The 26430-nt window shown below is 45.7% G+C and overlaps 2 pseudogenes; one reads left to right on the top strand and one right to left on the bottom strand.

The window, feature by feature from the left end:
- The first annotated feature begins 894 nt into the window (after positions 1-894).
- Positions 895-1611, top strand: LOC101035727 (proteasome subunit beta type-3 pseudogene; annotated as a pseudogene).
- Positions 1612-18913: 17302 nt separating this feature from the next.
- Positions 18914-19004, bottom strand: LOC120362922 (small nucleolar RNA U3; annotated as a pseudogene).
- Positions 19005-26430: the final 7426 nt, after the last annotated feature.

The raw sequence follows: 26430 nt of genomic DNA, 5'->3' as shown, positions 1-26430 counted from the left end.
CTGGAGTGCAGTGGCGTGATCTCAAGTCACTGCAACCTTATCCTCCTGGGTTCAAGTGATTCTCCTGCCTCAGCCTCCTGAGTAGCTGGGATTACAGGCGTGCGATCATCACACTTGGCTAATTTTTTTTTTTTTCTTAGTATAGACAGGGTTTACTATGTTGGCCAGGTTGGTTTCAAACTCCCAACCTCTTGATCCACCCACCTTGACCTCCCAAAGTGCTGGAATTACATGGGCGAGCCACTGCTCCTGGCCTTCAATTTAATTTAATTTTAAGTTGTAGGATTCAGGTGCAGGATGTGCAGATTTGTTACATAGGTAAACGTATGCCATGGTGGTTTGCTGCACCTATCAACCCATCACCTAGGTATTAAGCCCCGAATCCATTAGCTATTTATCCTGATGCTCTCCTTCCCCCAGCCCCACCAACAGGCCTCTCCCTGTGTCCATGCATTCTCAGTGTTCAGCTCCCACTTGTAAGTAAGAACATGGGGTGTTTGGTTTAGTATTCCTGTGTTAGTTTGAGGCAGGCTCCTGCTCTGTCACTCAGGCTTGAGTGCAGTGGTGTGACCACAGTTCATGGCAGCCTCAACCCTCCAGGCTCAAGTGAGCCTCCTGCTTCAGCCTCCCAAGTAGCTGAGACCACAGGCATATACCACCAAGCCTGGCTAATTTTTAAAATTTTTGTAGAAATGGAGTCTCCCTATGTTTCTGATGCTGGTCTTGGATTCCTGGACTCAGGCGATCCTCCTGCCTTGGCCTCCCAAAATGCTGGGATTACAGGCCTAAGCCACCAAGTCTGGCCTCTTCTCTTTAATCATTCTACTGGGAGTGTTGTAAAGTCTCGTGGTGGGTTTCATTTGCATTTCCTTAATAATTAATGACGTGAGTGAAGGCTAGACCCGGTTTACTGGAATTGCTCCGGCGATCGAGGGGTCTTAGTACACCGCAATCATGTCTATTATGTCCTATAACGGTGGGGCCGTCATGGCCATGAAGGGGAAGAATTGTGTGGCCATCGCTGCAGACAGGCGCTTCGGGATCCAGGTCCAGATTGTGACCACAGACTTCCAGAAGATCTTTCCCATGGGTGACCGGCTGTACATCGGTCTGGCTGGGCTTGCCACTGACGTCCAGACAGTTGCCCAGCGCCTCAAGTTCTGGCTGAACCTGTATGAGTCGAAGGAAGGTCGGCAGATCAAACCTTATACCCTCATGAGCATGGTGCCAACCTCCTGTATGAGAAACAGTTTGGCCCCTACTACACTGAGCCAGTCATTGCTGGGTTGGACCCGAAGACCTTTAAGCCCTTCATTTGCTCTCTAGACCTCATCAGCTGCCCCATGGTGACTGATGACTTTGTGGTCAGTGGCACCTGTGCCGAGCAAATGTACGGAATGTGCAAGTCCCTCTGGGAGCCCAACATGGATCCAGAACACCTGTTTGAAACCATCTCCCAAGCCATGCTGAATGCTGTGGACTGGGATGCAGTGTCGGGCATGGGAGTCATTGTCTACATCATTGAGAAGGACAAAATCACCACCAGGACACTGAAGGCCCGAATGGACTAACCCTGTTCCCAGAGCACACTTTTTTTTTTTTTTTTTTTGAAATAAAATAGCATGTCTTTCAAAAAAATAAAAATAAAAAATAAAAATAATTAATGATGTTTAATGTGCCTATTTGTCATTCATATATCTTCTTTGGTGAAATAACTGCTCAAATACTTTGTCCATTAAAAACAATTGGGTTGGGTGGGTGCGGTGGCTCACACATGTAATCCCAACACTTTGGGCGGCTGTGGCGCAAGGATGGCTGGAGGGCAGGAATTTTCAACCAGCCTGGCCAACATGGTGAAACCCCGTCTCTACTAAAAATACAAAAATTAACAGGACGTGGTGGCGCACACCTGTAATTCCAGCTATTTGGGAGACTGAGACAGAAGAATCACTTGAACCCAGGAAGCAGAGGTTGCAATGAGCCAAGATCACACAACTGCACTTTAGCCTGGGAGACAGAGCGAGATTCTGTCTCAACAAAACAAAACAATTGGATTATTTGTATCTTCTTATTGAATTTTAAGTGTTCTTTATATATTCTGAATACAAATTCTTTGTCTGACATATGCCTTGTAAATTTTTTTTTTTTTTTTTTTTTTTTGAGACGGAGTTTCACTCTTGTTACCCAGGCTGTAGTGCAATGCCACGATCTCAGCTCACCGCAACCTCCGCATCCTGGGTTCAGGCAATTCTCCTGCCTCAGCTTCCTGAGTAGCTGGGATTACAGGCACGCGCCACCATGCCCAGCTAATTTTTTGTATTTTTAGTAGAGACGGGGTTTCACCATGTTGACCAGGATGGTCTCGATCTCTCGACCTCGTGATCCACCCGCCTCGGCCTCCCAAAGTGCTGGGATTACAGGCTTGAGCCACCGTGCCCGGCACAATATTTTTTTTTGAGACGGAGGCTTGGTCTGTCTTCAGGGTGGAGTGCAATGGCGAGATCTCAGCTCACTGCCACCTCCACCTCCCGGGTTCAAGCAATTCTCCCTGGCTGTTTCTCAAGTGGCTGGGATTACAAGTGTGCGCCGCCCCAGCTACTTGAGTTAATTTTTGTATTTTTAGTAGAGCCTGGGTTACATTATGTTGGCCAGTCTGGTCCTGAACTCCTGACCTCAGGTGATCTGCCTGCTTCAGCCTCCCAAAGTGCTGGGATTACAGGCATGAGCCACCGTACCCGGCCTGACTTCCCTGATTTTTGTAAGACAGGGTCTCTGTTCTCCAGGCTGGAGTGCAGTAGTACAGTACTAGCTTACTGCAGCCTCCAACCCCTGGGCCTAAGCAAATCCTCCCACGTCAACCTCCCTAGTAGCTAGGATCATAGGTGCATGCCACTGTGCCTGGCCTCTTTTCATTTTCTAAAAGTGTGAAGAGCGGAAGATTCAAATTTCAACAGAGTTAGGCTTATTGTTTCTTTTTTCCTTTTTTTTTTTTTTTTTTTTTTTTTTTTAAGATGGGGTTTCGGCTGGGTGCGGTGGCTCAAGCCTGTAATCCCAGCACTTTGGGAGGCCGAGGCGGGTGAATCACGAGGTCAAGAGATCGAGACCATCCTGGTCAACATGGTGAAACCCCGTCTCTACTAAAAATACAAAAAATTAGCTGGACATGGTGGTGCGTGCCTGTAATCCCAGCTACTCAGGAGGCTGAGGCAGGAAAATTGCCTGAACCCAGGAGGCGGAGGTTGCGGTGAGCCGAGATCGCGCCATTGCACTCCAGCCTGGGTAACAAGAGCGAAACTCCGTCTCAAAAAAAAAAAAAAAAAAAAAAAAGATGGGGTTTCACCATATTGGTCAGGCTGGTCTCGAACTCCTGACGTCAGGTGATCCGCCCACCTCAGCTTCCCAAAGTGCTGGGATTACAGGCGTGAGTCACCATGCCTGGCTGGCTTATTGTTTCTTTTTTTTTTTACAGGCTTGAGCCACCTCGCCCGGCCCTATTGTTTCTTTTATGGTGAATGCTTTTGGTGTCCTAAGAAACCACTGCCTGCCCCAAAGTCAGAAAAAAATTCTTTTGTTTTAGAATTTTATCATTTTAGCTTTTATTTTTAGCTCTGTGATCCTTTTCTAGTTTATTTTTGTGTGTATTATGAGGTAGGGGTCAAGGTATATTTTTTTCCCATAAGACTATATAGTTGTTCCAGTATCATTTGTTGAAAAGATATCCTTTCCTCTTTAAACTACCCTGGCACGTTTGTAAAAATCAATTGACAAAACATGTGTGGATCTATTTCTGGACTCTGTTCTGCTTTATTGATCTGTGTGTCCACCCTTATGCCAATACCATACTTGACTTGATTACTGTAGCTGTACAGTAGGTCTTGAAGTCAGGTGATATGAATCCAACTTTGCTCTTCTTTGTCAAGATAGCTTTGGATATCCAAGGCCCTTGAGTTTCCACATAAATATTTGAATTAGCTTGTCAATTTCTGTAAAAATTACTGGGTAATTATGATTGAGATTGCCTTGAATGCACAGATCAATTTTAGGAGAATTAACATTTTAACAACATTGAGTCTTCCTATTTTATGGGTAATTTTAGGTGTCAACTTGACTAGATTAAGTGTACCTAGAAACTTGGTAAAGCGTTATGTTTGGGTATGTCTGTGAGGGTGTTTCTGCATGAGCCACTGCACCTGACCAACACTTCAAATATTAAACATTGAAATACATGTGAGCTATGCATACATACATTTAAAAAAGATTAAGGCTGGGAGCAGTAGGTCATGCCTGTAATCCTAGCACTTTGGGAGGCCAGGGAGGATCACTTGAGGCCAGAAGTTCAAGACCCTCCTGAGCAAGAATCCATCTCTACAAAAAAATTAAAACTTAGCTGGATGTGGTAATGCACACCTGTAGTTCTAGCTCTTCAGGAAGCTGAGGCAGCAGGATGGCTGAAGGCCAAGAATTCAAAGCTTCAGTGAGCAATGATACACCATGGCACTGCGCTCTGGTCTGGGCAACAGAGTAAGATCCTGTCTCTAAAAATAAAAATAATAACAATAATGTTTGTAGGGCTGGGAGCAGTGGCTCACACCTGTAATCCCAGCACTTTGGGAGGCTGAGGCAGGCAGATCACTTGAGGTCAAGAGTTTGAAACCAGCCTGGCCAACATGGTGAAACCCCATCTCTGCCAAAAATACAAAATTAGCCAGGCATGGTGGTGCGCTCCTGTAATCCCAGAGACTCGAGTAGCTGAGGCAGGAGAATTGCGTGAACCTGGGAGGTGGAGGTTTCAGTGACCTGAGATTGTGCCACTGTACTCCAGCATGGGCAACAGCGTGAGGCTTGTTCTCAAAATAATAATGATGATGATGAGGCGTGTAAGAATGAAAAATAGGAAGATATTTAAAAATTAGATGTTATCTTATAAAACATTTAAAAGTATATAAAAAAGATTAATAAAAACAGGTAAGATAATTATTTACCCAATATTTGGTGAATCAGTGAGTGATGGCAACCATAGCGGTGACGGGTTAAATCAAGGAATAAGTGAAAAGCAGAAACTCTAGGGAGCATCCCCAACCACCACACTGTTAAAAAACAAACAATAACAAATATCTCAGGCTTGCTTCGTGCTTTAGAACTGCATCATTTACTGTCATGCATTATTATAATTATCATAGCCTGAATGAATTTTTATTTTGTAACAATTTATATTCATTCATTCATTTTCCAACCTGCTTATTCCAGTTCAGGGCTGCAGGTGGCTGGATCCTGTCCCAGCAGCTCAGAGGATCAGGTGGGAACCAGCCGTGGACAGGTTCCATTCCCTCACGGGGCCCACGCACACACACACCACACTCACACAGACTGGGGTCATTTAGACACGCTGATTAACTTCATGTGTACATCCTTGGAATGTGGGAGGAAACTGGAGTACCTGGAAAAACCCATGAAAACATGGAAAGAGTGTGCAAACTCCATGCTAACACTAACAGACTGATTTCTTTTCCTCATCAGTGTAATCAGGAAGCCACATCGGGTTGGGCATGGTGGCTTATGCCTGTAATCCCAACATTTTGGGAGGCCGAAGCGGGTGGGTCGCCTGGGGTCAGGAGTTAGAGACCAGCCGGGCCAACATGGTGAAACCCCATCTCTACTAAAAATACGAATATTAGCTGGGTGTGGTGGTGCACGCTTGCAGTCCTAGCTACTTGGAAGGCTGAGACAGGAGAATCCCTTGAACCTAGGAGGCAGAGGTTGCAGTGAGCAGAGATCTTGCCATCGCCCTCCAGCCTGGGCGACAGAGTGAGACTCCATCTCAAAAAAAAAAAAAAAAAAAAAACTACATTGGATGAGATGGCTTATTCAAGGACTTCATGTATTTTTTTTTTTTTTTTTTTTTTTTGAGATGGAGTTTCGCTCTTGTTACTCAGGCTGGAGTGCAATGGTGCGATCTCGGCTCACCGCAACCCCCGCCTCCTGGGTTCAGGCAATTCTCCTGCCTCAGCCTCCTGAGTAGCTGGGATTACAGGCACGCGCCACCATGCCCAGCTAATTTTTTGTATTTTTAGTAGAGACGGGGTTTCACCATGTTGACCAGGATGGTCTCGATCTCTTGACCTCATGATCCACCCACCTTGGCCTCCCAAAGTGCTGGGATTACAGGCTTGATCCACCGTGCCCGGCAGACTTAATGTATTCTATTGGTTCTGTCTCTCTAGAGAACCCTGACTACTATATCATCCACAAACATGGAGTATCTCTTTATTCTTTTAGATCTTTAATTTCTCCCAGCAATGTTTAGTAGTTTGCAGTGTAAATGTCTTACACATCTTTTATTAAATGTATCATTATTTCATGTTTGTTGGTACTAATAGCAACTTCTCATTTCATTTCCCAGTTGTTTATTACTAGTATATAGAAAATCGGTTGATTTTTGCATATTGCCCTTGTATTCTGCAACCTTGCTCAATTCGCTTATTGGTTCTACTAGTTTTGCTTATTGTTTTCATTAATTGCTTAGGGTTTTCCATATATGTGTCATATTAAGTGTTAATAAGGATAGTTTGGGCCAGGCGTGGTGACTCAAACCTGTAATCCCAGCACTCTAAGAGGCCGAGGTGGGCAGATCATGTGAGGTCAGGAGTTTGAGACCAGCCTGGTCAACATGGAGAAATCTTGCCTCTACTAAAAATACAAAAATTAGCCAGGCGTGGTGGTGCGTGCCTGTAGTCCCAGCTACTCAGGAGGCTAAGGCAGGTGAATCGCTTGAACGCAGGAGGCAGAGCTTGCAGTGAGCCGAGATCGTGTCATTGCACTCCAGTCTGAGGGATAGAGAGAGACTCTGTCTCAAAAAAAAAAAAAGATAATTTTGTCCAGGAGCAGTGGCTCATACCTGAAATCCCAGCAATTTGGAAGGCAAAGGTGGGAGGATTGCTTGAGCCCAGAAGTTTGAGACCAGCGTGGGCAACATAGTGAGGCCCCATCTCTCTTGAAGAAAAAAAATTTTTTTTTAATTAAAAAAAAAGACATGTCTCCCTTATTAGAGATATGCCCCACATTTCTAGTTTACTTGATATATTATTTGTTTGTGTATTGCTGGGTTCTAGTTGCGAATTTTTTTTTTTTTTTTTGAGACGGAATTTCGCTCTTGTTGCCCAGGCTGGAGTGCAATGGCACGTTCTTGGCTCACTGCAACCTCCGCCTCCCCGGTTCAAGCGATTCTCCTACCTCAGCTTCCTGAGTAGCTGGGATTACCAGTGCCCGCTACCATGCTCAGCTAATTTTTTGAATTTTTAGAAGAGAAGGGGTTCACTATGTTGGCTAGGCTGGTCTTGAACTCCTGAACTCAGGCGATCCACCCGCCGTGACCTCCCAAAGTGTTGGGATTACAGGCGTGAGCCGCCGTGCCAGGACTATTTGCAGAAATTTTGTTAAGACTTTTATGTCTACATTCAAGAGGAGCATTAGTCCCCAGTTTTTTTGTTTTTTGTTTTTTGTTTTTTGTTTTTTTTGAGACAAAGTCTTGTTCTGTTGCTTCTGTTGCCCAGGCTGGAGTGCAGTGGCACGATATCAGCTCACTGCAACCTCTGCCTCCCAGGTTCAAGCAATTCTCCTGCCTCAGCGTCCCACGTAGTTGGGACTACAGACGTACACCACCACACCTGGCTCATTGTTGCATTTTTTAGTGGAGATGTTACTTCACCATGTTGGCCAGGCTGGTCTCGAACTCCCGACCTCATGTGATCCACCCACCTCAGCCTCCCAAAGCACTGGGATTACAGGAGTGAGCCACTGCGTCTGGCCTCCTTATAATATTTTTAGTTGTGGTATCAGGGTAATACTGGACTCATAAAAATGAATTGGGAAATATTCCTTCTTTCTCTGCTTTCTAAAATAATTAATGTATGATTAAGATTATTTTACTTTATTTTTTTATTTTTATTTTTTTTGAGACGGAGTTTCGCTCTTGTTACCCAGGCTGGAGTGCAATGGCGCGATCTCGGCTCACCGCAACCTCCGCCTCCTGGGTTCAGGCAATTCTCCTGCCTCAGCCTCCCGAGTAGCTGGGATTACAGGCACGTGCCACCATGCCCAGCTAATTTTTTTGTATTTTTAGTAGAGACGGGGTTTCACCATGTTGACCAGGTTGGTCTCGATCTCTCGACCTCGTGATCCACTCGCCTCGGCCTTCCAAAGTGCTGGGATTACAGGCTTTTGAGCCACTGCGCCCGGCGATTATTTTACTTTTAAGCATTGGATAGCCGGGCGCGGTGGCTCAAGCCTGTAATCCCAGCACTTTGGGAGGCCGAGGCAGGTGGATGACGAGGTCAAGAGATCGAGACCATCCTGGTCAACATGGTGAAACCCCGTCTCTACTAAAAATACAAAAAAATTAGCTGGGCATGGTGGCACGTGCCTGTAATCCCAGCTACTCGGGAGGCTGAGGCAGGCAGAGGTTGCGGTGAGCCGAGATCGCGCCATTGCACTCCAGCCTGGGTAACAAGAGCGAAACTCCGTCTCAAAAAAAAAAAAAAAAAGTATTGGATAGAATTTTGCCAGTTTTAAAAAATTACTGCTTCAAGTCTTTAATCCATAGAAGGCTATTCAGATTTTCTATTTCTTCTTGGGCCAGTTCTGGTAATATGTGTGTCTCAAGTAATTTGTCCATTTTATCTAAATTGCCAAATTTATTCCATAAAGTTGTTAATAATACTCCTTTTTAATCCTTTTCATCCTTTCCATGTCTGTGGAATATGAAGTGGTATGTCCCCCGCCCTTCATTCCTGATATTGGTAGTTTTTGTCTTTCCTCTTTTGTTATTGATCAATCTAGCTAGAGGTTTATCAATTTTATTGATCTTCTCAAGGAAACAGCCTTTACTTTCATTGATTTTCTTTATTGTTGGTCTGTTATTATTTTACTGATTTCCACTCTTATCTTTATTACTTTCTTCCTAGCATTGCTTTTTGAAGGTCATAGAAGGGCATGGGCTTCTATTCCCATCTCCAGTCATAAGTCACAGAAGGTCTGAGTTAAAAGGGATCTTAGACCCAATCTTGTCCACCCCTTTCATTTCATAGGTGAATGGAAATTCAGAGGGGGAACTGGTTTTCCTCCTGCCACTTAGCTTTCTTCTAAAGTCAATTAATTCGTTCATTTCTTCATTCATTTCTTCATTTATATATTCTTATTCATTCATGTTAGCTCTATCTGTTGAGCTTATACTATGGACCAGAGTCTGTTCTAAGACCAAAGGTGAATAAATCTCAGCCTTTGCTTTCAAAAATCTTCCAGCCTAATGAGGGAAGTAGCAAGTTCTCAGCCAATGCAGTGACAAGTGTCATAGCAAAGGTATTCTCAGAGTGCCATGAAAGCGCCAAGAAAGTGATTCAAACTCTGATGGATAATGTGAAAAGATGAGGATGGGGACATGGGATGCTCAGGGAAGACTTCAAAGAAGACATTTAAAATAGGTCAACTAGGGCCAGGCGTGGTGGTTCATGCCTATAATCCCAGCACTTTGGGAGGCTGAGGCAGGCAGATCACCTGAGGCTGGGAGTTCGAGACCAGCCTGACCAACATGAAGAAACCCTGTCTCTCCTAAAAAAAAAAAAAAAAAAAATTAGCCCAGCATGGTGGCACATGCCTGTAATCCCAGTTACTCAGGAGGCTGAGGCAGGAGAATCGCTTGAACTTGGGAGGTGGAGGTTGTGGAGAGCTGAGATCGTGCCATTGCACTCCAGCCTGGGAAACGAGAGTGAAACTCCACCTTAAAAAAACAGGTCCACTAGGCAAATAACTTTTTCACTCCAGAAAGAGCTTTGTGAATCTACTAAAAATTTGTTTAAATAAGGCAAATGGAAAGCAATGCACATCTCAATAAGCAGCCACCAATTACTCAATTAGCTAATTTGGTGTCGAGCATCTGCTGTGAGGGTTGGGAAAACACAGATTATGTAATGATTAAATCACACTTTCCAAAGAATAAATACTCTCTCAGATTCCCATTTATTGATTTTCTGTGTTACAAATGGCTGATCCCATTCACAGAAGGTAAATATATTTAGAAGCTGTAGTTACCTGCCGGGCACAGTGGCTCATGCCTGTAATCCCAGCACTTGGGAGGCCAAGGAGGGCAAAACATCTAAGGTCAAGAGTTCAAGACCAGCCTGGCTAACACGGGGAAAGCCTGTCTCTATTAAAAATACAAGAACAGTCGGGCATGGTGGCTCACACCTGTAATCCTAGCACTTTGGGAGGCTGAGGTGGGTGGATCGCCTGAGGTCAGGAGTTCAAAACCAGCTTGGCCATCATGGTGAAACCCCATCTTTTCAGAAAAAAAAAAAAAAAAAAAAAAAAAAAAAAAAAGGGCCGGGCACAGTGGCTCAAGCCTGTAATCCCAGCACTTTGGGAGGCTGAGGCAGGTGGATCACGAGATCAAGAGATCGAGACCATCCTGGTCAACATGGTGAAACCCCATCTCTACTAAAAATACAAAAAAATTAGCTGGACATGGTGGCACGTGCCTGTAATCCCAGCTACTCAGGAGGCTGAGGCAGGAGAATTGCCTGAACCCAGGAGGCGGAGGTTGCAGTGAGCCGAGATCGTGCCATTGCACTCCAGCCTAGGTAACAAGAGTGAAACTCTGTCTCAAAAAAAAAAAAAAAAAAAGCTGGGCATGGTGGTGTGCACCTGTAGTCCCAGCTACTTGGGAAGCCTGAGGCAGGAGAATCACTTGAACCCAGAGGCAGAAGAATCACTTGAACCCAGAGGCAGAAGTTGCAGTGAGCTGAGATCATGCCACTGCACTCCAGCCTGGGTAACAGAGCAAGACTCCATTTCAAAAAAAAAAAAAAAGAAGAAGCTGTAGAGTTATCTTAGCTATATTGACATCCTTTTCTATTATCTCCTTATCTATTGCTGCATAACAAATCACCCCAAAACCTAGTGACTTAAATAACAAATATTTTTCATCTTACACAGCTTCTGTGGGTCAGAAGTTCAGGAATGGCTTAGCTAAGTGATTCTCATTCAGGGTATCTCATGAGGTTTTTCATTAAACTGTTGGCTGGTGTTGCAGTCTCTGAAGACTTGTCTGGGACTAGAGGATCTTACTCCCAACTCACTCACCTGGCTGTGGGCAGGAGGCTTCCGTTCCTTGCCATGTGGGTCTTTCCACAGGGCTGCTCGATTTGGTGAGTGGCTTGCCCCCAAGCAAATGATTGAAACGTCTTTTTGCATTTTATGACCTGATTCATCCCACACTGTAACTTCTGCCTTATCTTATTCATTAGCAGTGAATCATAGCTGGGCATGGTGGCTCACACCTGTAATCCCAGCACTTTGGAAGGCCAAGATGGGCTGATCACGTGACATCAGGGGCTCGAGACCAGTCTGACTAAGATGGTAAAACCCCATCTCTACTAAAAATATAAAAATGGGCCGGGCGCGGTGGCTCAAGCCTGTAATCCCAGTACTTTGGGAGGCCGAGGCGGGTGGATCACAAGGTCAAGAGATCGAGACCATCCTGGTCAACATGGTGAAATCCCATCTCTACTAAAAATACAAAAAATTAGCTGGGCATGGTGGTGCGTGCCTGTAATCCCAGCTACTCAGGAGGCTGAGGCAGGAGAATTGCCTGAACCCAGGAGGCGGAGGTTGTAGTGAGCCGAGATGGCGCCACTGCACTCCAGCCTGGGTAACAAGAGAGAAACTCCATCTCAAAAAATAAATAAATAAATAGATAAAATAAATAAATAAATAAAAATTAGTCAGGCCGGCTGGGCGCGGTGGCTCAAGCCTGTAATCCCAGCACTTTGGGACGCCAAGGCGGGTGGATTACGAGGTCAAGAGATCGAGACCATCATGGTCAACATGGTGAAACCCTGTCTCTACCAAAAATACAAAAAATTAGCTGGGCATGGTGGTGCGTGCCTGTAATCCCAGCTACTCAGGAGGCTGAGGCAGGAGAATTGCCTGAACCCGGGAGGTGGAGGTTGCGGTGAGCCGAGATCGCGCCATTGCACTCCAGCCTGGGTAACAAGAGCAAAACTCCGCATCAAAAAAAAAAAAAAAAAAAAAAAAAAAATTAGCCAGGCTTGGTGGTACACCTGTAATCCCAGCTATTCAGGAGGCTGAGGCAGGAGAATTGCTTGAACCCAGGAGGCAGACAGAGATTGCAGTAAACCAAGATCGTGCCACTGCACTCCAGCATGGGTAACAAAAGGAGACTCCAAATAAAAAAAAAAAAGTGAGTCACAAAATCCAACCCCCACACTCAGTGGAAAGAAGGGATTACTCAAGGGCAAGGACATGAATGAACACCAAGAGGGAAATCATTGGGGCCATCTTGGAGACTTACTATCACAGATACCCTTATGGGTTGACTACAATTTTTTTTTTTTTTTTAAAGACGGGGTTTCACCGTGTTGGTCAGGCTAGTCTTGAACTCCTGACCTGAGGTGATCCGTCCGCCTTGGCCTCCAAAGTGCTTGGATTACAGGCGTGAGCCACGACGCCCGACCCGGGTTGACTACAATTTTAAGAATCTGGAAGTTTAGTGACATTGAGATTAAAATGGTGAATCCGGCTGGGCAGAGTGGCTCACGCCTGTAGACTCAGCACTTTGGGAGGCTGAGGCAGGCAGATCATCTGAGGTCGGGAGTTAAAGATCAGCCTGACCAACATGGAGAAACCCCGTCTCTACTAAAAATACAAAAATTAGCTGGGCGTGGTGGTGTGCACCTGTAATCCCAGCTGCTTGGGAGGCTGAGGCAGAAAATTGCTTGAACCTGGGAGGTGGAGTTTGTAGTGAGCCAAGATTGCACCACTGCACTCCAGCCTGGGAGACACAGTAAGACTCTGTCTTCAAAAAAAAAAAAAAAAAAAAAAAAAAAAGGTCAATCCATCTTTGCCTCATTTTCCACACAGAACTGTAAAGAAAACGTCCTAATTCTTGGAAATAAAATTATTTCCTAGAATCTTGTCCTCTTTGTAGATGTAATGTATTATATACTAAAATAAAAAATAATGGTTCGATCTACACATATGCAGTGAAAAAAGGAAAAGAAACAAAAGTAATGGGAATTTTTATTGAGGACCCAATCCAGTCCCATGCTGGGAGAAATATCTTAGATATTAGAAGGCAACTTCAAAAAATCTTCTGGAAGGATGTATCCTTTGGCAGTTTGGAATTATGCAGGAGTATGACTCTTACTATTGCTTATTCTAGAAACTGAGATGTAGCCATGAATAAGACAGAGGTGAGTGGGGAATGAGGAGCTATTGCCTTCTTACTGAATAAGGGCAAGACCAGCTTCACAGTGTTAGGTTCAACAGAGCATTCTGTGGTGGAGGAGTCTGCAGGTTTTCATGACAACCTCTGCCTGCAGAGGGAGGGCTCTGGAAGTTCCCTTCAATAGCTGACGAAATCCCTGAAAATGTGACTGAGCAGTGTGGGTCATTTTAAGGGCCAACTTGGAGTTTTAAGCCAATGATTGAAGATTTGGAAAGGAATCACGTTGTTGATTGGGGTGCAGGGGTCATATGGCGATTGGTACAGATTTCACTGATGAAAGCTTGCTTTTAACAGAATAGATTCTTCAGCTTGCATGCATAGTTTGTCATGAAAATGTATTTAAAGTGAGAACTTGTAAGCCTAGCAAAGTGGCTCATGCCTGTAAGCCCAGCACTTTGGAAGCTCACGGCAGGTGGATCACATAAGAAGAGGAATTCAAGACCACCCTGGCCAAAATGGCGAAACCCCGTTGGCTGCTATTAAAAATACAGAAATTAACTGGACTTGGTGGTGCAAGTCTATAATACCAGCTATTTCAAAGGCTGAGGCTGGAAAATCACTTGAACCTGGGAGGCAAAGGTTGCAGTGAGCCAAGATTGTGCCACTGCACTCCAGCCTGGGCAACAGAGAGAGACTCTCTCAAAAAACAAAACAAAACAAAAAAATGGAAAAAAAAAGTTGGAAGAGGTGCTAAGAACTCTGCTTATTTTTCCAAGACTGAAGAAAACGGAACACAGTGAGCAGGCTTGTGCAGACTCAGAGGCCCAGCTATGAAGTGCAGAAGATCACCTACCCTCATGTACCCTGGTGACAAGGAAGGGCTCTAACCTACTGAAGTAACCCAGCAGGGATATATCTAATTACTTTCTAGAAGGATATGATTTAAGGATTGCCACGGACTCCTTGGCTCTCAAAGAAAGATTTTTCAGGTCAGGAAGAACTACATGTTAAAAAGAACTGATTCAGGTGCAGTAACAAAGGCCAATGTCACAATGGATTATACAAGATCGCCATTTATTTGTCTCTCAATCATTCGTCCAAAAATAAGCATTACAGAGCTTTATGGAGGCTCCATGGAATCGGGAACCTAGACTCCTCAACCATTTTCTTTTCTTTTCTTTTCTTTTTTGAGTCATAGTCTCTCTCTGTCACCCAGGCTGGAGTGCAGTGGCTCGATCTCAGCTCACTGCAATCTCCACCTCTCGGGTTCAAGTGATTCTCCTGCCTCGGCCTTCTGAGTAGCTGGGACTACAGGTGCATGCCACCACACCCAGTTAATTTTTGTATTTTTAGTAGAGACTAGATTTTGCCATGTTGGCCAGGCTGATCTTGAACTCGTGACCTCAAGTGATCCATCCTCCTTGGCCTCCCAAAGTGCTGGGATTACAGGTGTGAGCCACTGCACCTGGCCCTCACCCATTTTCAATGTCCTTTTCTCATCTCATGACTTAGGATACCAGTTACAGCTCCAGCCACCATGCCCACATTCCAGTCAGCAGAAGGAAGAAAGAGAGAATGAGCACAATATACCCTATTCCTTCCTTTAATGGCCATAACCAGGAAGTTACATATATCCCTGTGTTTAGGTCCTATAAAGCAGAACCAGGATGCATGCATCCCTCTCTTTAGGTCCTATAGGGCCAAACCAGAAGGCAAGTATCCTGCTCAGGTTCCTATAGGGCAGAACCTAGGCACATGGCCATACTTAGCTGCAAGGGAGGCTGGAATATGCAGCCTTTTAACCCATCATCATTTTCTTAGCTAAAACTTATACTATTCTAGAAGGGAAAAGCAGATACCTGGGGACAATTACCAGTCTATGACATAAGAACTTCCTGTAATCTTTCCTGGAGGAAGGCAAATAAGATTGGTAATAAATATTCTTTTATTAGACTATAAACTTTATGTCAGCAAGGAGCTTCACTCTGTTTGGTCAGTACTTTGCAGAGCTTTGGCATATAGAAAGGCTTCAATACATATTTATCAGGTGAATGAATGAATGAGAGGCAGCTAGATGGAAGAAGAATTCCAGGCTGAGCGCAGTGGCTCACGCCTATAATCCCAGCACTTTGGGAGGCTGAGGTGGGTGAATCTCCTGAGATCGGGAGTTTGAGACCAGTGTGACCAACATGGAGAAACCCCATCACTACTAAAAATACAAAATTAGCTGGGTGTGGTGGTGCATGCCTGTAATCCCAGCTACTTGGGAGGCTGACGCAGGAGAATCACTTGAACCCAGGAGGTGGAGGTAGAGGTGAGCTGAGACTGTGCCATTGCACTTCAGCCTGGGCAACAAGAGTGACACTCCGTCTTAAAAAAAAAAAAAAAGGCCGGGCACGGTGGCTCAAGCCTGTAATCCCAGCACTTTGGGAGGCCGAGGCGAGTGGATCACGAGGTCAAGAGATCGAGACCATCCTGGTCAACATGGTGAAACCCCGTCTCTACTAAAAACACAAAAAATTAGCTGGGCATGGTGGCGCGTGCCTGTAATCCCAGCTACTCAAGAGGCTGAGGCAGGAGAATTACCTGAACCCAGGAGGCGGAGGTTGCGGTGAGCCGAGATCGCGCCATTGCACTCCAGCCTGGGTAACAAGAGTGAAACTCCGTCTCAAAAAAAAAAAAAAAAAAAAAAAAAAGAGAATTCCAGAAAATACTTCACTGGGCCTCCTCCCAAAAACTTGTGCTGCAAGGTTCTAGTCCACTGTGGCTTTTTCATTTGTTTGTTTGTTTTTTGAGATGGAGCCTTGCTCTGTCACCAGGCTGGAGTATAGTGGTAGATCTCAGCTCACCGCAACCTCCACCTCCCAGGTTCAAGTGATTCTCCTGACTCAGCCTCCTGAGTAGTTGGTACTATAGGTGCACACCACCACGCCTGGCTAATTTTTATATTTTTAGTAGGGATGGGGTTTCTCCATGTTGGTCACACTGGTCTCAAACTCCCGATCTCAGGAGATTCACCCACCTCAGCCTCCCAAACTCCTAACCTCGGCCTCCCAAAGTGGTGGGATTACAGGTGTGAGCTACCGGGCCCAGCTTTCCACTGTGTTTTTGTTGTTATTGTTGTTGTTGCTGTTGTTAAAATTAAACCCGAAGAGGTATGTTGAGAGCTCTTCCCAAAGCGAAATTTCCTACCTACTATACTCACCCTGCCAAGTAATATGCTTTTTATAGGTTTGGTCTAACGTCCAGTGATGGTACATTTTAGATGCACATAGAACAATTTGACGGTATATGATGTGAGCAAGCCAGGCTGTTCCAGCAGTTATCACTATAAGCAAACCTAGTATCTTCCTACGGATTTTTTTCCTAAGCTCTCTTATATTACACAGATTAATCCTTATAGACAGGAGAGACCAGCTTTGGTGCAAATGGAGCATCTAGAAGGGGTGGCTGGGAGGGCCTACTCCAGAAGGCAGAGAGAGCATCCAGCCTCCTCAGCTTGGGGCCTGGGTTATCCTCAAAGTTCTCCCCTGAGGGCTCTGTTTCCAGCCTTGCATTTAATAAGCAGAGAGAATTGAAAACAGTAAAAAATGGAAGCTAATACAACAGTCAATAAAAAGATAAAGTAAACTAAGAAGAAATAAAAAAAGATGGTAAAAACAGCAAAAAAAAAAAAGGGGCAGCAGGCAATAAAGTGATAATATGAACTAAAAATAAAGCAGATAAGCTAAAAAGAAATTAAAAGATAGAACAAAGACATGATAAGGCAAAGGTTAGAAATAAAAGATGGAGAATAAAAAGATAATACAATAACAATAAATCTAGAAGATGAGATCAAAGAAAATAGCATAAAATGGCTAGAAGAAAGACAAAACAGATATTAAAAATGACTGAGATAAGTAAAATCATTAAAGCCAGAAAAAGAAAAGACTAAAGGGATTAAAACAATAAAATGTGTTCAACCAATACCAAAAGAAATAAAAAATTTAAAAGACTGGGCTATGGGGGCGGGAGTAATAGATCAATTTTGCTTCAAGTTAAAATAATGCTGCAATAGAAGTACAAATATATCACTCATTCAGACACATTCTTTGAGTCCAGGCAACCTAGGGTTGTGCAGACCTCCCAGCATCTAACCTCTATATATTAATTTGCTAGACTATTACAGACGGGGTGGCTTAGACAACAGAAATTTATTTTCTCACATTCTGGAAAGTAGAAATCCATGGTCAAGGTGTAAGCAGGTTGGTTCTTTGTGGGGAGAATGCCTGTTCCAGGCCTCTCTGCTTAGCTTGTACGTGACTGTCTTCTCCCTGTGACCCTTCTCATCAGCATCTCTTTGTATGCATCTGCATCCAAATATCTTTTTTTTTTTTTTTTGAGACGGAGTTTCGCTCTTGTTACCCAGGCTGGAGTGCAATGGCACGATCTTGGCTCACCGCAACCTCCGCCTCCTGGGTTCAGGCAATTCTCCTGCCTCAGCCTCCTGAGTAGCTGGGATTACAGGCACACGCCACCATGCCCAGCTGATTTTTTGTATTTTTAGTAGAGACGGGGTTTCACGATGTCGACCAGGATGGTCTCGAACTCTCGACCCAAAGTGCTGGGATTACAGGCTTGAGCCACCGTGCCCGGCCCATTTTTTTTTTTTTTTTTGAGATGGAGTCTGGCTCTGTTGCCCAGGCTGGAGTGCAATGGCGTGATCTCAGCTCACTGCAACCTCTGACTCCCAGGTTCAAGCGATTCTCCTGCCTCAGCCTCCTAAATAGCTGGGATTACCTGTGCCCATCACCGTGCCTGGCTAATTTTTTTTTGCATTTTTAGTAGTGGCAAGGTTTCACCATATCGTTGAGGGTGGTCCCGAACTCCTGACCTCAGATGATCCACTCACCTCAGCTACCCAAAGTGCTGGAACTACAGGCATGAGCCACTGCACCTGGCTCAAATATCTTATGAGGACACCAGTCACATTGGATTAAGACCCATTCTCATGATCTCATTTTAATTTAATTACCTGTGTAAACACCCTGTCTCCTAATATGGTCACATTCTAAGGTGCTGGGAGCTAGAATATGTGAATTTGGGGAGTGGAGGAGGACATAATTCAGCCTGTAACAGCAACCCTGCAAGAAGACCCTGGAAGGATCCCTTTGGGCAGAGAGGTGACGGCAGAAAGCAGGATCTCTGACCTCTTCCTTGCCTGGCTGGGGGCTCTGACACAACTGACTTTTTTCCTCCTTGATTTCAGTTTCTGAGTAATATTTTTTATTTCACTTGGACCACAGGGCAGTGAGGCTGAGCCCTAGAAAGACAAGTCTCTAGAGTCCCTAACCATTTTCTCTTATGATGTTAGGGTTGCTGAGAGCAAGAAATGTTCTGGAGGCCTCTTCTCCTATGGCTAATGAAGAGGCCCACCCATGAGGCCAGGCCTGGTGTGCTTCGCTGCTCATGCCAAGAAACTTCTTTTTTGGGGGCCGGGCACGATGGCTCACGCCTGTAATCCTAGCACTTTGGGAGGCCGAGGTGGGTGGATCACCTGAGGTCAGGAGTTCAAGACCAGCCTGGCCATTGTGGTGAAACCCCATCTTTAAAGAATATAAATAAAATAAAATAAAATAAAAATTAAAAAAAGAAACTTCTTTTTTTGGGGGGTGGTTCACTATTTATTTATGGCAAATATTCCACATCTGTGATGGTGTTCTACACATTCTGAGAAACTTCTCTAGTAACAAACTATAGAAATGATCCCTGAAAGTCTAATCTTATGCCAAGAAACTTCTGCTCCCAGAAGAAGCACCTTGTGAGACTGAAGGTGCCTTCTAAATCCCCGAGGACAGACGGTATGTTCTTCAGCAGGATTTTGGAGTTTTGTACAGCTCATTGTCTTCTGCCTTTTCCAAACAGGGAAGTCTGGGATACCTGGTCACCACTGGTTACCAGAACACCCCACTCTTGCGAATGGGTTTTCTGTTTCTTTCTCCAAAGGTGAACGTCTTAATCCATTCGGGCTGTTAAAAAAAATAGAATAGGTCATTTATAAACAACAGAAATTAATTGCTCAACATTCTAGAAGCCAAAAAGTCCAAGATCAAGATGCTGGCAGATTCAGGGTCTCAGGCCCAGTCTTCCAAGCTGGCACCATCTGTGTCCTCCACATGGCTGAAGGGGCAAACAGACTCCCTCAAGCCTCTTTCATAAGGGCACTAATATCACTTATGAGGAGTATGCCTTCATGACCTAATCTCCTCCTCAAGGTCCCACTTTTTTTTTTTTAGATGGAATTTTTCTCTTGTAGCTCAGGCTGGAGTGCAATGGCTCGATCTTGGCTCACTGCAGCCTCTACTTTCTGGGTTCAAGTGATTCTCCTGCCTCAGCCTCCCGAGTAGCTGGGATTACAGGCGAGCGCCACCACATCCAGCTAATTTTGCAGTTTCAGTAGAGATGGGGTTTCACCATGTTGGTCAGGCTGGTCTCAAACTCCCTACTTCAGGTGATCCGCTCACCTTGGCCTTCCAAAGTGCTAGGATTACAGGTGTGAGCCACTGCACCCGGCTGGTCCCATATCTTAATAGGATCCCAGTGGGGATTAAGTTTCAACATATGAATTTGAGGTAACACCATCATCTAGACCAGGCATCCCCAAACTTTTTACACAGGGGGCCAGTTCACTGTCCCTCAGACCGTTGGAGGGCCGCCACATACTGTGCTCCTCTCACTGACCAGCAATGAAAGAGGTGCCCCTTCCTGAAGTGCGGCAGGGGGCCAGATAAATGGCCTCAGGGGGCCACATGTGGCCTGCGGGGCCGTAGTTTGGGGGCGCCTGATCTAGACCATAGCACATGCTCAGAAACGTGTGCAGTGGAGAGGTCTCTCTCTCTCTCTCACTTTCTAAATCTCTCTCTCTCTCTCTCTCTCACACACACACACACACACACACACACCCAAACACACACACATACATATGCACACATCAAGCAGGCAGGCAGAGCCCAGCCCCAAGCTCCTCCCAACAGGGCTGGCTTTATGGATGTGGAACCTGTGCACCGTGCTCAGAGGCTTACCGGATCCTGCACTTGAAACTTGATTTAATGCTCTACTTTTGCCATCCTAAAACTCTTAACAATTTTGGAAACTTTCCCTCTCTCCCTCCCTCCCTCCGTCCCTGCCTCCCTTCCTCTCTCTCTTTCTCTTTCTTTTTTTTTCTTTTTTTTTTTTTTTTTTTTTTTTGAGACGGAGTTTAGCTCTTGTTGCCCAGGCTGGAGTGCAATGGCGCGATCTCGGCTCACCGCAACCTCCGCCTCCTGGGTTCAGGCAATTCTCCTGTCTCAGCCTCCCAAGTAGCTGGGATTACAGGCACACACCACCATGCCCAGCTAATTTTTAGTATTTTTAGTAGAGACGGGGTTTCACCATGTTGACCAGGATGGTCTCGATCTCTTGACCTCGGGATCCACCCGCCTCGGCCTCCCAAAGTGCTGGGATTACAGGCTTGAGCCACCGCGCCCGGTTCTCTTTCTTAACAGGGTCTCACTCTGTGGTCCAGGCTGGAGTGCGGTGGCACTCCTGGGTTCAAGAGATTTTCCTGCCTCAGCCTCCCAAGTTGCTGGGACTACAAGTGTGTGCCATCACGCCAGCCTAATTTTTGTATTTTTAGAGAGATGGGGTTTCACCATGTTGGTCAGCTGGTCTTAAACGCCTGGCCTCAGGTGATCCACCTATGGCAGCCTCCCAAAGTGCTGTGATTGCAGATGTGAGCCGCCTGTCCTAATTTTGGAACATTTCATTTTGTATTGGACCTGCAAGTTATGTAAACAGTCCTGCCTCCACTTCCCACCATGTCCTGATGAGAAGGGATGTGGAAGCCACCAAGCTTTTGACCGTGAGGTGTCCATCCAGGGCAGAGACTTGATTTTTGGGTACAGTTCTTAGCATAAGGTAAGCCCTTTGGAAAAAGAGGAGGAAGAGCTCAGAAGCTTTTAATTCAGCCCCCAGGGCTTCCTGTCTAGCCTTAACTCCGCAGTGAGCGCTCAGCTAAGCATGAATCTTGTAGTTGTGCACCTCTAATCTCCAGCCTTCAGACTTGGCCTGTCCCAGCCCTGTTCTCTTCAGGATCCCTGGCAGAAACCCAAAGGGGCGGAGAGGGGAAGGATGAAAGGAAAGTGAAAGTATCAGCCTCTCTGGATGTCCCTTCTCTTCCTCCTCCTCCTTCATCCTCCCCTCCCCCCTCCCCCCACTGTTGCCATGGAGACCAGAACAAAGCCTCTCTTTCCCCTCTTTTCTGGATTGTTAATTGTCTTTACTCCATGGTGCCTTTGTTAATTGTTGCCAGTCCCTCCCAGGATGGGGATCTAGGTCTCCTCCAGGCAGGAAAGAGGGTTTTTAACAAAGTTATGGGGTGGGGGTGGGGCACTGTAAGCCAGGTGGTCGGGAGAAGAGGGCTGCAGAGGCGGCCTCAGGATTTTCAAAATGGCCCAGGGTTCTCGGAGGGAATCCCATCTCTTTTCCTCCTCTCTCAATCACCTGCCTTTTCTGTTGGGGCCCAGTGGCCCCTCTCTGTGGGAAGAGACAGAAGAGAATGAAAAAAACACCATCGTGTGTATTCGCACTCGTGTGGGCCTCCTCTCAGGGGGACGTGCCCTGTCTTTGCACTGCCTGATTCCAAGTAGATGAGGAAGACATGCGGCCTGATTGTTGGCCCTGCACTTAGGACTCCAGATAATTACATTCACAGAGCATGTGCACTAGCCCTGGAGGTGAGAATGACTACTCCAGCCTTCTTCCCAAGCTCATTCCCTGTGGCAGCTGAACACGTGAAGGATGGAGTGGAAAAGCTCTGGAAGAGAGAGAGAGAGAGAGAGAGAGAGAGAGAGAGTGTGTGTGTGTGTGTGTGTGTGTGTTTGTGAAAAGGACTCAAGTCACCAACATTAGCTGAACCCATACACTGAGAGGGGTCCCAAGTGTCTCTGCACTAGTGTGTTAAGGAGTGGTGTTATGAGTTGGGTCCTCTGTCCTTGGGAGAAAGTCCACCACATGGGAAACAGGAGGCTGACTAGCATATGGAAAGCAGAAAGCTGCTTCTACTTTTAGGGTCTAGGCTAGAATCTGGGGTACTGAATAATACTCAGCTGCTGTTTATTATATGATGTTTCAGATTCCAAGGACCAGAAAACCCCACGAGCAGTAAGGCAGCATGGTTTGCTGGACAAAGCATGGATCTGAGGGCCAGAAAGCCTGGGTTCAGATGTCCCCTGCTGCCCCTTCACTGTGTGGTCCTGGGAAATTTCCCTCCCCTCTCTGAGTATCTTTTTCCTCATCTGTGAAAGGAACTGTCCCTGTCTTCACAGAGCCGTCAGCAGCTTATGGGAGTCCTGTGTGTAACATGCAGGCTTGAGAGAGCTATCCCTCCCCCTGTGCCTCCGGCTTCTCTGTTGCACAAAGAGGGAACTGGAGGAGATGGTTCTGGAAGTCTGATTCCTTCCAGGTCTTGCACTGTCAGATTCTGATACGCAAGTGAAACAGCTGTGACTTTGATCTGTTACTTTCTTGATTGGCTCCATACCTGAGTGTGACTCCCTAGAAAAACCCAAGTACAACTGAGTAGAAGCCCACCTCAGGTCAGCCCGAAGGCAGTGCTTGCCTCTGAGAAGAAGCCCCACAGACCGTCCCATGGTGCGAGACGCCCTGAGTGGAGCTCCTCTGACTCACCTCTCTGGCTGTCGGCATCTGGAAAAGCACTTGCTCAATCAGAAGGGTGAAGAGTTGGTGGTACCAGACAAACCTCATGAGGCTGGGCCTACCCCCTGTCTCTACTAAAAATACAAAAATTAGCTGGGTGCCTATAACTGAGGCGGGAGAATCACTTGAGCCTGGGAGGAGAGGTTGCGGTGAGCTGAGATTATGCCTGGGTGACAGAGGGAGAGTCCATCTCAAAAAAAAGAAAGAAGAAGGCCGGGCGCAGTGGCTCAAGCCTGTAATCCCAGCACTTTGGGAGGCCGAGGCGGGTGGATCACAAGGTCAAGAGATCGAGACCATCCTGGTCAACACGGTGAAACCCCATCTCTACTAGAAATACAAAACATTAGCTGGGCATGGTGGTGCGTGCCTGTAATCCCAGCTACTCAGGAGGCTGAGGCAGAAGAATTGCCTGAACCCAGGCGCCGGAGGCTGCGGTGAGCCGAGATCGCGCCATTGCACTCCAGCCTGGGTAACAAGAGCAAAACTCCGTCTCAAAAAAAAAAAAAAAAAAAAAAAAAAAAAGAAAGAAGAAAGAAAGAAAGAGAGAGAGAGAGAGAGAAAGAAAAATACAAGAAAACAAAATAACTGCAATTGTGTTGTAAGTGCTGTGAAGACAGCAACGGGGCTGAGAAAGAGAATAAAGGTGGATGGGGTAGAGGATGATTTTATATGGGAGGAAAGGGGAAGAGGGACATTTTTGTTAAGAGAAGAGGATGAAAAGGTGCCCACTCTGGGAAGAGAAAGGTTTGGGGAGGCACTTTCCAGGTGTAAAGCTTTTTGTAGGGTTTGAAGTCTAGTTCAAGGCAGATCTTCCAATATGGGGATCTGATTGAGACTGGGCACAATTTATAACAGTTTAGGATTAGAGGACATAGTGAAGGGAGAGTCTTGAAAAATAAACAATTGTTTGAAAAGCTACTGGTTTGCCCAGTTAAGCAAACTATTGTCCCAAGAAGGGGGCTGTTTGAGCAGTCTATTACTCAGATAAATTGATTTTCAGGAAGTTCCTGAAACAAATAATGAAGTTATTTACTGGTTTACCATCTTATCTTCCTGGGCAAGAAATTTCTGGAACAAATATTAAAGTCATGCAGATGTAAACAGCAGGTGGTATCAGCTCTCAGAAGCCTTGAGGCTGTGGTAGTCTAGCTGAGAGGTAGGTAATGGTGGCCTGGATTAGGGTGGGGTGGTGAAGACAGAGGAATGGATGGACTGGGATATATTTTTGGAGATAGGCCAATGACTCACTAAATTGACTAGATGAGAAAGAAACAATCACAGATAATGGCTAGGTTTTTTTGTTGTTGTTGTTTTTGTTTTTTTTTTTTAGAGACGGGGTCTTACAATGTTGCCCAGGCTGGAGTGCAGTGGCTATATTCACAGGCACGATCCCACTACTGATCAACATGGGAGTTTTGACTTGCTCCGTTTCACTCCTCCTTAGGCAACCTGGTGGTCCCCCGCTCCCAGGAAGTCACCATATTGATGCCGAACTTAGTGCATCCCGATCGGCATAGCGCACTATAGCCCAGAACTCCTGGGCTTAAGCGATCCTCCCACCTCAGCCTCCTGAGTAGCTGGGACTACAGGCACACACCACCACACCCAGAGATGGCTAGGTTTTTTACTTGAGCCACTAGGTAGGTGGTAGTACCATTTACTGGATGGGAAAGAAGATGGTACCGGGTTGGGGATGATGGTTAAAGGCTCAATGTTAGGGTTAGGATGTGGAAACCATCCTCACAGGGTTAACAAGTATTACACGCTGGGTTCTGGACAGAAATACAGTTATAATTCTGCCTTAATGGGCAAATGTGGTGGCTCACACCTGTAATCCCAGCACTCTGAGAGGCCGAGGTGAGATCACTTGAGCCCAGGAATTTGAGATTAGCCTGGGCAACATCGCGAGACCTGGTCTCTACAAAAAACGAAAAACAATTAGTTGGGCATGGTGGCTCGTGCCTGTGTCTGTCGTCCCAACTACTTGGGATGCTGAGGTGGAAGGATCACTTGAGCCCAGGGGGTTGAGGCTGCAGTGAGCCGTGACTTCACTACTGCACTCCAGCCTGGGTGACAGAGCAAGATCCTGTCTCAAAAAAGAAAGAAGGAAAGGAAAAGCATGAATTAGGTTGCACTTTGACGCACTTCCTTGTTGCTAAAAGTCACAGATACTGACCATTTGCATCCGCATTGTTCCTATAGATAGGAATTCTGATGTTAGAATCATAAGGCTTTTGTTGAAGATTGATTTGCATCCCCATTGTTCCTATAGATAGGATCACTGATGTTGGAATCATAAGGCTTTTGTTTAAGATTTGCTTAAGATGTTTTTAGCTCCTGAGTTCCAGCTGATGCCACCAGTTTGAAGACCCTCACTGAGGAGGGTAATCAGCATGAGAATACGGTACCTTCATCTCCCCTTCTGTACTCTTCGACACATCCACCATCATTCCCACACCTCGGCCCACTCCAAACCCCTTAAAATCCCTAGCCCCCAACTCTTTGGAGAAGCAGATTTGAGGTCTTTCTCTCTTTTCCTTGCTCGGCCTTGAGTTAAAATTCTTTTTCTGCTGCAGCCCTTGGTGTTGGTGCATTGACTTGCAGGCCCTCGGGCACTGGGCCCATTGTGATTACAATGTCCGTGAGGCCCTGGGGTAGAAACATCAAGTGTGTGGTGGGAGAATAGTCTTGGGTATTTAAATAATTGGGAGAGTCATCACCATATGGATGATACTTAAAGCTATGGAAAAGGACAAAATTTTACCTAGGGAGAGGTGGTGGGAGGAAAATTGGGTACCGGAGAGAGCCCACACGGAACGCCCATGGACAGAGGAACATAAACAAGGGCGGCTGGGAAGGAGGAGCCAGTGAGGTGGCAGGACTCAGGAGGTCGGGAGTCATGGAGTGTTTCAAGGAGTGGTTGACTGGGTTAAATGGTATACATTTGATAGGTGTTCCTCGGAAACTGTGCAGTAGTAGAGAAAATCTAGAATCTTCAGTCCGATAGCTTCTTCTCTTCACTAACTGGAGCTTCATTTTTCTCAGCTCTAAAATGGGATTCAAGGTACTCAAGGACTTGCAAAGACATGAAATTAAATTAAATTAAACAACTAAAATAAAATGGGGATAATGACACTAACCAGGATAGGGATAAGGTCCAAATAGGTATCATACAGGAAAATACTGCTGTGCCTTAGACCCAGTAGGGAGACACTTAATATCTTAATTTGGTGGCAGTGATTGGAAGGGCTGATCTTTGCTCTTCCTCCTTCAATTAGCTGTTGCTAAGGACAGCTGCAGGGAGGGACCCACAATGAAGCTGCCACACTGAAGATGATCAGGGGCCAGAGAAAAAGAACCAGATATACGGGAAACACAGCCATGCTGTCTGGGAGGAGGAAAGGCTTGGCGTCACTTGGGTAACCCTTTCATGGTCTTTAGAATGGCTTCATCCA

This window comes from Saimiri boliviensis, chromosome 14 (genome assembly GCF_048565385.1).
Source record: "Saimiri boliviensis isolate mSaiBol1 chromosome 14, mSaiBol1.pri, whole genome shotgun sequence".
Taxonomy (NCBI): domain Eukaryota; kingdom Metazoa; phylum Chordata; class Mammalia; order Primates; family Cebidae; genus Saimiri; species Saimiri boliviensis.
The sequence above is the reverse complement of the archived record's forward strand: the minus strand, read 5'-3'. Positions and strand labels throughout refer to the sequence as shown.